This window comes from Ictidomys tridecemlineatus, chromosome X, assembly GCF_052094955.1.
Source record: "Ictidomys tridecemlineatus isolate mIctTri1 chromosome X, mIctTri1.hap1, whole genome shotgun sequence".
In the NCBI taxonomy this organism is placed as follows: domain Eukaryota; kingdom Metazoa; phylum Chordata; class Mammalia; order Rodentia; family Sciuridae; genus Ictidomys; species Ictidomys tridecemlineatus.
The window spans coordinates 81,277,717-81,289,277 of NC_135493.1; the positions used below are offsets into that span (position 1 = coordinate 81,277,717).

Sequence of the window (11,561 nt, forward strand, 5' to 3'; positions counted from 1 at the left end):
TTGGTTGCATTATTTTTTTTTTGGTGGGCTGTCACATATTGAAAGAAATTGGAAAAGTTTCAGTTTCAGTCTATGCATAGTTTGAGGTGACAGTGTTAGCTTTAGGGAGCAAGTTTAGCACATCTTCCTGGGAGAAGTTCAGCAGGGGAGGGAGTCATGGGATTATAGACACAGAAGACACTTTCTTGAAGAAGAGGTGTGAGGTGGGCAAGTCCAGATCAGAAAACAGAAGTGTAGGAGACTGGACATATGTATGGACTCTCCTTTTCAGAAATTTGGATGAAACCGGAAGGAGAAGTAGGTAGCTAAAGAGAGATACCAGAACAAGGTGCCATTTTCTTGGGGAAGGAAAAAGTGACTTTAACAGGGCAGGAACCAATGGAAAGGGAAAAGTTGAACATTGACTCATGCAGCCTAGTCCCTGAGGTGAGAGAATGGGTTGTGGGAATCTCTTGGAGAATACACTGACTCAGGGGACTGATGTCAAGAAATAGGCCCCAGTAAGAAATGAAACCATGAATTTTGGAAGAATATGGCAAGGTGCTCAGTATTAGGGTTATATGAGCCAAGAACAAGATTGATTTCTTTCAAGATTCGGGTTCTATTTGGATTTGGGATAAGGAATGAGTGAATCTAGACCCAAGGACAGTCAATATGGGTCAAGATTTTTCCTACTGTGTCCCTGCCTGACAAGTAGTACAGATGTAGAGTGTGGAAAAGGTGGACCATGGGACCTATGCAGGCTTGGAGAAGAAGGATAAGAGTATGAAATTGATTGGGAGACAACATGGGGATCTATGGATAGGAGACTCAATGAAGTCCATGAATGGGGGCATAATGTTTAGTAAACATCCTGAGTAGCTGCTGTATATCTAACAGTGATCCAGGTATTTGGGGAGGAGTGATGAGGGGACCTGGAAGGTTATACTGGGGGAATAGTTAGGGGGATGATTGTATTTAAGAGGATAGCAGAGAGAGCTCTGGTAATGGTGATGTCCAAGAAATGAGTGGTTGAAGGGGAGAGAAGATGATGGTTCCTTGCAGGTGAGAGGTCAATAGCTTGAGAGGCCAGAGTATTGGCTGAGATATCCATGTGGATAGTCAAAGCACCTGGATGTAGCAGGAGTTGAGGTAAAGGGGGACAGTATGAGTCAGGTACCAAAGTCCTCTCCTACACTGCCAACAAAGGGACAGGGACCTCAAGCTGTTAGAGACTTGCCTCCTTGTTTTGGGTGGTACTGCCCTGGACCATTTTTTCCAAGAAGTCCTCACCATCTCTAATCCCTACTTTACCAGGTACCTAATCACTGAACCAGTCTTGCAGACAATAAAGCCCTTGTAATGGCTACCTCTTCCCTACTGTAGATTCTAGAAGCAATAAAGGCAATATGTTTATTGCATAGGAAACAGGATTTTTTTTAAAAGCTCTATCCAGAGTGAGACAGTTCCTTGCCCATAGCTGTGAATTGAGACCTGCTTTCACTACTGAGGTATCCTTCACTGGAAGCAGATGTTCTTTCATTAATAAACAGGGCGAGGATTCCTCAGGAGGCTGTGTAGTTCCCAAGGTCAGAGGCAGCTTTGGCTTCCTAGGAGGCATTTCTGGTGGATAGCATGTCCAAGGATCCCTCAGATTCCCAAGTGCTGTCCGTTTGAAATTGGAGGGGATGAGGAATAATGGGGGATAGTGAAGAATTTAGGGACTGTGATTATAATAACAATTTAATAAAAAGTACTTGATAAAAGGTGAATCAATCATGAAGAATTCTGCCCTTCCTCCACAGACCCCTGGACTTGTAGGACTCCTCAATAATTCTTCCCTCCCACAAAGCCTAGAATTTGACAGGACAAGGGGTTGGCTTTTCTTCACTTCTCAAGCATGGGGCCTTGAAGGCAGTGAGGAAAGAAGAGAGCTAGTCTGATCCCTGAGAAGTGAGGGAATATTGGAATAGGGAAGAGGAAGAGGAATATTGGCAGGGGAAATGAAGACAGACTCTGGTTCTTGTTTTTGCTGCCTTTATCAGCACTGATGCCAAATGTGAATGGACTCACAATTTCCAGTCTTTCCTTTATATCATTCATTAAATCTAAGATAATTATTGTTTCATGTATCTTCCTCTTGGCTAGGAATGGGCAGAGCTCCTTGAGCAGTTTCTCCATCTATTTATCACCTTCTAAGAAGCCCTTAGACATTTTTATCCCAATTGTCCCCTGCCCATGAAATTTGATTTCCACAAGTATACTATATATCTAATAGCTGTATATTTATGCCTTATACATAGACTATACATAGGGTAAATAAAAGAGTAAGATGATACTTACTCTTTTTTTCAATACAGGGTTAGTTAATGACTAAATGTTTTAAGTTAAAAGTTAAACGTGAAGGTAAATCCATGTTGAATTTAGGCATAACATTTGTCACTTCTACTATGGCTATTTTATTCATTGGCTTATTTAAACGTCACTGTGGTATCTGCAGAACAGTTAACAGGATTGCACTTTTAGGTCATTATTGTCCTTTTGGTGAGCATGCACATGGGCCCATTCTTATAGATTTGTTCACTGTCTCTATATGCAGGCAAAGCAATTAGAACTGTGCCTTGCACACAATGTGTACTCACTACATATTTTATTGCATCATTGTTATTGCTTTCAGTCCTCCAATCTCATTCCTTCCTGGTCTCTGACCAACTGGCCTGACTTAATCCATACTGATCATTGCTCCTGGCAAGGTTTCTTTCTGGATAAGGAGATCAACCAGATGTGTGGCCCCTAGGAGGATCTCCCTTCCTTACTTCCTATCGGGGTCACATCTGAGTGTGGTTGTAACACCACAGAGCAGCTTCAGGCTAGTTCTTGGTTATCATGTGGTGTCATCTACCATCTGTAAATCATGCTCCTGGGCTGCTTCTTCAGGAAGCTGGTTATATGGGAACTTCCCACATGGCCCTAGGGGATGAGCTGAGGGAAGCAAGCAATGGGGCAGAAGTAGGTAGGTCGGAGGGTGTGATTCCTGTAACTTGCGTGGCTTCAGGATATGCTCTGGTCTGATATTGTATAGATCACTGTTCTTTTGTGATGGAATATTGTCATTGTCTGACCAATTTACAGTTTGGTGAGTCAGATGGCACAAACCCAGGATGGGTGGCTTGGGTTGCAAGGTCACTTGGGGGTCCCATCATTCTTTGTTCAAACTCCAAACTCAATCAGGGCCTAGTAATTTAATGTTGAATTGATTGTGAAGTGCCAGCAGTTATTTCTTAAAAGGAGAGTAGTTATTTGATGAAGAGAGCATGGATTTTGCACCAAGATGCTAGGAGCTTATGCCTTGATTCTCCAACTGGGACTTGTCATACACTATCCTAATCTGTCACTCAACACATTCAGCCAACATGTCCTAGTGACTACAGTGTTCATGCACTGTGCTGGGTGCTGGGTGTTCTTGTTATTAACACATGGCCAGTCTGGGGGAGGGAAGCAATGACAGCACTGAAGAACCAAAAATGGCTGTGGGAGCCCAGAGGAGCAAGAGATCAGTTCTCCCTCTATGAATAAGTGTGTAATTAATCATAGATGTTGTAAGCAAGAAATGTCCACACAAATGCATGCAGGTGCATTTATACCTACAACTATAGGCATTTTATGTATACAATTGATAATGGATATGAGCCAGCAGTCAGTGTGTGGGGGTGGAAGGAGCCTGGGAGGTCAGAGACATGGTTTAACCCACCAGCTCCCTTACACATAGGATCCTGTGTTCCCTCAGACACATTTCTGTCATGCTATGGCCTTGTGTCCTGCCTATAAGATTCGAGCAACATTCACTCACCAGCCTGGTCTCTGTGTCACTTCGGATGGTGAGTGTGGAGCACCCAGAGCATTCCCTGATACATAGTAGGTGCTGCATGAGTGAGATCTACAGTGATGGGGAGAGTGGTGGCAATAATTGGGAAAGTACTATTAATCCAGGATTGGTGCACTGCCTGTGAGCAATGGAAGTTGAGGCCTGGTGTGTATCTGTGCATATAGGCACATATGTGTGTGTGGGACACACGAGTAGAGAAGAACACATGTCCAACTGAGCTTGGGGCTGTGTGGGCAGAGTGGGGACTAGCTCCAGCCAACTTTCTTCAGGTGCAGGTGGTGCCAAGGGACAGGAGGACACTTCCAGTGGTCTCTATCTTTACTCTGAGAAACAACACTGGGAGTCACATCAGAGCCTACCTCAATAAGAAGCTGCCAGTTTAGAGGTAACAGAACAGAGCCTTAGGTCCAGGACATCAAGTGAAGCACATTACCTGGGACATCTCCTACCTCTACAGCAGGGATTCTGAGGTCAGGTAGGAAGGCCTGGTTTTCAGGTTTGGTCTGTCTCATATCACTTGTATGACCTGAGAAAGCATTTTTACCATATTTTGGACTTCCTTTTCCTAATCAATAAATACATGATTATGATAGCCATTCCACAAAGATGTTGTAGAGATTAAATAAGGCCACATATTATCCCTGTGATGTAGATGAGGAGACTAGGGTAACAGAGAGGTAATAAGTTCTTCAATGACACATGGCAACAGCAGGAGAGACCTTGGCCCAAGGGCCATCTGAGTGTTGCAGCCTGCACTCTTAAGCCCTAAGCTATAAATGGCAGCTCCCTCCCCCTTCCCCTTAAAGGCTAAAACAGAGGATAGAACCAATCCTGTGGGGATAAAAGAGAACAAAGAGCTCTGAAAGGAAGGAAGCCCAGGGAATGTATGTGAGCAGGCGCCTCAGAGAGTATGGGGGCTCAGTTTGCCCCTAAGCTTCCTGACAGCTGTAGCAGGAAGGAGGGGGAGCAGAATTCCCAGGCCTCCATTTTGTGGAAAAAGGGAGGCACACAGACCTTTCTAAATGGACACTTGTCTTGGACTAAAATTCCAGAGGAGTTGATCTTGTGGCCAGCTCAGCAAACATCCGGGACCAGAAAGTCATCAGTGATTTCATGAGACGCTAAAAGGCTTATTCACACACGTGATGCTGGGAGTCAGAGGCATGGGGGAAGAAAGCACATGCAATTCTATGCCACAGGAGAACCTTGCTAGACTGCCATTTCCCACAGAGGGAAGGGGATGGGAGGAGACCCAGGCCCTGTGGATGTGTCTGTCTCTGCTCTAACATGCACCACAGTGCCTCTCTGGAGGGGAACCCGGGCTTCTGGGTGAGCTGAGCAGTGACACTCCTCCAGGCTGGCCCAGTGAGGATGGGAAACATGGCAGGGTGAGGTTGTGAGTGAGGGACAGACTGCCAGTGCTGGGAGCTGAGGACATGGCTGGGTCTGTCAGGCTGGGTGTGATGGAGGAGGTGAATCAGGAGCTGGCTACAGGATTGGGAGAGAGAGTGGCATGGGGGCAGGTGGGAGGGTGATGTATGCAGGTGGTGGTAAGGGTTGGATTTCTCACCTTCCCTGATGGTGCCCTTGTGCTGTCTATGTCCCTGGATTTTCTGTTTGGCGAGAGCCTTCCATGCCACACTGCCCCAACTGTCTCCTTCCACACAGGTGAGGCTGATTCACCCCCAACCACCAGGATCGAGAAGGGAGAGACCTGTGTCCAAATCATCTTCTGCCCCACATTGCAAGACCAGTCTGCCTTCTCCAGCTCAGGCATCATGGCTGACTTCATGGTCCAATATGATGTGGTCATGGAGGACATCATTGGGGATGTGCAGGTACTCAGAGAGAACATGGGTTCTGAAGTTGGACAGGTCTGGACAATGCTCTGGTGTACACAATTGGGGATGAATGGGAACTAGTGAACAAGGATAGGATGATGTGTAAGGTCTCAAAGCTTCTGACCTTGGGACCCACGTGTATACCCAAAGGGATGGGAACCTGGAACCACAGGAGTTGAATCACGGTCCAAATGAACCCATTCCCAGAATGGACCAAAGCATTGCCCACTCAGAGCTAGCTCTTTGGCAAAGTGAACCACTGTCCAGCAGTTAGTCTCTCATGCTTTCTGTGGCTCTGATACTGTCCTGCTCTCATGGGCTTTCTTGCTGTCTCTCATTTGCTACAAAGGCCTTTCTCGTCCAAGAGCCAATGCCTAAAGAGGGAGCCCTTCAGTTCTGAGCCCACCCTCTCATGAACACCCTGAGAGATCCCTACTCCTTCTGAGCTATGGAGCTCTGACACAAGACCTTGACTTTCCAGGAGGATGAAGACAGCCTGATAGGTCTGGTCCTGGCCTGCCTTTGGGCCACACATCTCCCAGCAGCCAGCACACCCTCCAGCAGCCCCAGTGCACAACACATTCTTTTTTCCTGGGTCACCTGATCCGTCTTCTGTGTATGATCAATCATTTTCTCAGACCAGCTGCTGCCCTGGGAGGGTCTTTCTCCTGCTTCTCCACCAGTCAGCATCCTCCTCTTAATCCTGGACCAAATCCCTTCTTCTTCATGACTCCATCCCATCTGAAATTCCTCTCTCTCCCCTGCCAGAACATTCTGCTTTCCTCCAGGCTCTTCCTGTGTGCTGTGCATTCACTTCTACCTGGATACATGACCACCCAGCAGAGCCCCTCTACACAAATCCTGCCCTTAGACTCTAGAAATTCAGAAATTTGTGGCCTCAACCCCTAATCTCCCCATTCTGACGTAGCCAGATCCACATAGTCATCACGTGCATCAAATCCCTAGGCACTGTGTGTCTACCTGTTGGGTAAAGTGGGGGTTCCAGAGAAGGCTGGTTCAGAATGGTCTTCTTGAAGGAGATGGCAAGTCAGAGAGCGTGAGGGTAATGAATGGCATTGCTTCCATGTCGGTGAACTTGGTGAAGGGAAAAGCACACCAGAGAGGGAATAGCATGTGCAGTGGTGCAGAGGTATGGCAAGGCTGTTGTGCAGGGGGGAAGGAAGCATTTGACCTACCCTGAGGAGGATCTGTGGGTACCCTGTCAGCAGATGGCAGCAGGGGCATAACCTGCCCTTCTGTCACCTACCCGGGTATGTTTAGTTCATGGAGACATCCTCTGCTGCTTGGTTCTTTACCTTTTCCACATAGCCTGGAGTGAGCATAGAGACTGGGTACATGGGACTGGCCATTCAATTGGACAATGAGGACTTCCACTAACTGTGAACTCTGACTCCTCCTGCCTTCTGCCAGGAGCACTCCATCCCCATACCATTACCTACCTGACTGTGCCCACCTTTCAAGCCCAGTGCATTCATCTACTTGTTCCATCAGGACTCCCTAGGCCCCTGACTGATGTTGTTTCCAGTTTGGGCTGGTGCAGGGAACTCTGGAGGATTCCACACACATCCTGCCTCTTCTGTGGCCATACAGATGGAAACAACCCAGACACAGGATGAGACATACCCTTTCCAAGAGAGCACAAGGTGTGCGGCCAGCAAGATGAGGGGGAAAGGGAGCCAGGGAAGGCACCCTGCAGGATGTCGAGCTGACCTGGGACATAAGGAATGCCAGAAACAGGCCATGTGTGGGGGCCGTGAGGGAAGGGAAAGGCATGCTGGCCAAGTGGGGCCACAGGGTAAAAGCAACAGAGGCCTGACATCTCTGAGTGTGTGCAGGGAGTCAGAAATGGCTTGGGAACCAGGGAGCATGGATTTCAGATGCAAAATGGTAAGATATCAGAAAATGGCTGGCATTTCCTGCCGTGGCATGAAAAGGAAGCTACTATCTGTCCAGTAGGTGACTGGGGAGCCGTGACAAGGCGGTAAATTATGAGGTCGTGAGTATGGCAACCCAGGAGCTAGCTGTGGCCAAGCTGTAGAGATGGAGGACTTCGCAAAAAGCAGGGAACCCAAGGAAAAGTAGCTCTGTATTTGAGATTGTTTTGTTTTGGAGGGAGAGGTAGGGGCGGCCCGAGAAGTCTCTAGCAGGTAAAACCATCAGGAATTGGTGGCAGACTAGCTGGGCACAGAATTGAAGGTGACACTCTTATCCAGGTTAGGCTCAATGATGTGGCTCCCACCTGAGACAATCTCAGGGCTGCATCATGGGAAGTTGGTGAGGTTGTTGTTTGAGCAGCATCTGTTGGAAGCATCTTCAGCCTTCCAGGTGAAGAGGTCCACACTAGAGTGTCGGCAGTTGTGGTGGGGGAACGGGTACCCGGAGGCCCAGAAAGAGATGTGGGACACAGGTGGAGATTCAGCAGTGAAACTCAAGCTAGAGAGTGAGTCCACACAGGGAGAAAGAGTGGAGTCAGAGGCCCGGGCTGTGATGTCCCGTCAGGTAGAGTTCCCCATTCCGCAGCCACTGATCTGGAGCTTCAGATTGCCAGGCCCCACCAACAGCAGAAAGCCTGCTCAGCACCCCGAGCCTCGCTAGTTTACTCCAGTGAGAGACAATCCTAATCACTGTCTTTGCACACTCTGATCTGGCTGACCGGAAGTACTGAAAAGGGGCGGGTGGACAAAGGGTCCTAGAGAGAGAAACTGGATGAAGTGGCCTGAGGGGTGTTAGGAGAATGTGGACAGCTGATGATCTCAGAATGCCAGGGAGAAAGGCTTTGGGAGAGAGTGGAAGTCATTGTCAAGTCTGAAACTCATCAGTGAGGCCTAGTCTGGTGAGATTCCTAATACACAAACTGAGTTTGGAGGTAAGCTAGCACATAGCTGCCTTTGAACAAAGCAGTGTCCCCATGAGTTGGGAGTAGGATCAGTCCTGGTGGTTGTGTAGGTGTGAACTGGAGAAGAGAGACCATCTCAGGAGACCCAGTCTTTAGTCTGGAATGTCGTGGGGAGAGAAGAGGCTGGATAGAAGTCTGAGGGGGATTGGGAGCAAGGGGTTGCCTCCATGGATGGGAAAGACGCCTGATTTTATGTTCTAAGGGACATCCAGTGGGTTGCACTTTGGGGAGATGGTGAAAGGAAGACAAGAGATAGAGACTGCTGAGAGCCCTAATTGCCTAGGGTCTGTGTTAAGACTGCATGGTCTTCAGAAGATGGATGGGGCCATGGGCAGGTGGGTGGTGCAAGTGTGTGTCCCAGCACCCTTCACATTCTTCCTGAATTGAGAAGGTGGGGTGGGGTGATTGTGGAGGAGCCAGCGAGAGGTTGGTGAGCTGGGTAGTGCCCCAGGTGTCCCAATAGGATTTGGTTAGCTTGGGACCAAGCATGGGTGGCGTGATATGCATGACAGTTCTCCCTACCCCTGTAAGGGAGTCATACTCGAGGCCAGCTGAGTTCTCTCATGGCTTAAGCAATGGTAGGTTGAGTGATTCATGCCTTGTGACAGAGAGCCAGGATCACCTGGAGACAGAAGCCACATGTGCACCTATGGACTCATTCAAAGGGGGCCAAGGGCCTCCCATCTCCTCTCTCCCCAGTGAGGTAGGCGGAGCCAGTGTCCAGCCTTCTGGTCACAGAGCACCTGAGGGCCAAGTGGAGGATGAGCCAGTCTCCCAGAGCCAGGCCTGCTTCAGGCTTCAGGCTTCAGGGATCTCAGAGGCTCAGCAAGCCCAGACAACCCTGGGCTGAGCAGACTCTGGTGCTGAGGGACCTTCTGGCCCCCTCCCCTTTGCTCAGCTTGCCCAGCCCCCTGGCTCTGCAGAGAGAGCCAGAGAGAGATGGAGTAGGGGGAGAGACACCGCAGCCAATCACAGCCAGGGCAGCCCAAGGCATTTGTACCTGGTGTAACCAATCCCCTCTGCACACACAGCTCAATTGGCCTCTGCTGCCTCCTCCCCTCGTGCTCTGCCCAGCAACAGCAGAAAGGAGGTTTTAGGAGGAGAGGGAGGCCCTGCAAATTCCCAGCCCTTGGCAGCAATGAGCTGGGCCCCAGGCTCACTCTATTGAGGGAGGTTAAAACAATACTTACAGTTCCTGGAGCCCAGGCAAAGTGTCCCTGGGGACCCTGAAGACTGTGCAAGCCCAGCTCTCTCACGGACAGGAACTCACATATTACAGAAATCCTGATCCTTGGAGCCCTGGGCCACAGGCCAGTCTCCTTCACTCCACAGCTCTGGGCAAGGCCTGGGATGAAGGTCTGAACAGAAGAGTTCTGGTGGGGGGAGAAGGACATTGAGCAAACAATTGTACACATGCCTCTGTAACTAGAAACAGTGAGAAAGAGGTCCTAGGATCCTGGCAGTCCTAGCAGGCTGTCGTGCAGGAGGATAAGATGGGCCTGATTAAATCTGCTCTCACAGTCCTTTTTGGTTTCCCTTCTTTTTGTTCAGATTTATGGTGGCTATTTTATTCATTACTTTGCCCCCCGAGGCCTCCAGCCTGTGGAAAAGAATGTGGTGTTTGTTATTGATGTGAGTGGCTCCATGTTTGGAACCAAGATGAAGTAGGTATACGTACCTATGTTTTATACTTGGTCTTGGCTATAGGAGGCCCAGTAAGCTGAGAATATTGTAACAATTGTACCTCATGCCTATTGTTAGACTTTACATCAATCTTGTTCTCCTATATCCATGTCTTTTCTAGGCCCCTTATACCTTACATAACAGGAATGATGTAAACATGATCTCACAGTTTTGTAGGAACATTTTAACTTTTGTCTATGCAGCATGATACCCTTTGCTACCAATTTCCAGTTTTCAATTTGTTCCTAGCTTGTAATTCCTGCCAGGTAGAGTATCCTGTGTTCCTAGATTTGTGAATTAATAAAATCTTAGGTTATAAAGATTCTTATTCTTTTAGAAGCCACTTTTTTAAATTAAGGTTTTATAATGCCATAGCGTAGTATTATACAGTAGTGTCATTATAAATGTGAAACCATATACTTCTGAGGCCATAAATTTTAGTATGTTATTACTTCTATCATTCACCCTTGCATCAGGATTCTGGGAACATATACCACAGAGTCTTTGATTTAGTGCCTTGATCCATTAACTTCTGGAAGCAGCATTTCAAACTGTACCAATCTGAGGCTCCAGAATAATAATGTTCGAGTTTCCTTGGACCGTGGTAAGTTTGTACCTAAAAGCTTTCAACCACAGATCCCTTGAGACCTAAGACTTACAAATTTGTGTTTTAGCACTCATTTATCCTGTAGGAGGGGAAGCATCCCAACCTAGCGCTCTCACCTTTGGTGTATATAAGTGATATACCCAACTTCAGAACTTTTCAGCCTTCTTGTGTCACTTACAGTGCATTGAGCAGGGTCTCAAAATCACTTGTGAAGTTCATAACCAGGGTCATTAGCTCACCAAAAGACTGAGACCTAACCAAAAGGATTATAGAATGCTTCCTCTCATTCTGCACTTCAACCCATCAACTCAAGCTTTGCATAATATTTGGAGGGTACAAGTGAAAGCACTGCAAACCTTAGACCTTATATAAGAAAGAAGTTCTTAGGAAAGCTAAGGAGAAGAGGAGCCAAAGCATAGACAATGGAGTACATTTTAGATTCTGACTCTTACAACTACTGTGAAAAACAAGTGTATCTTACCTCTCAGTTGGATAACATAACACCTCACATTAAAGTCTATTTGCTTCACTTCCTTACATTAAAGTCTATTTGCTTCATTTCTTTTTACCCAATTCATCATGTCTACTCTCAACATAAAATAAAAACGCATGTTAAAAGGAAAACCTTTCCACAATATGAAGAGATAA

At 47.4% G+C, this 11,561-nt stretch overlaps 1 long non-coding RNA gene across 1 annotated transcript; it reads right to left on the reverse strand.

Moving 5' to 3' along the window:
- Window positions 1-7,800: 7,800 nt before the first annotated feature.
- On the reverse strand, window positions 7,801-10,579 carry LOC144371736 (uncharacterized). Its single transcript, XR_013431826.1, has 2 exons — window positions 9,814-10,579; window positions 7,801-8,160 (listed from the first exon to the last, which is right to left on the reverse strand). It is a non-coding gene; the product is annotated as an uncharacterized LOC144371736 (long non-coding RNA).
- Window positions 10,580-11,561: the final 982 nt, after the last annotated feature.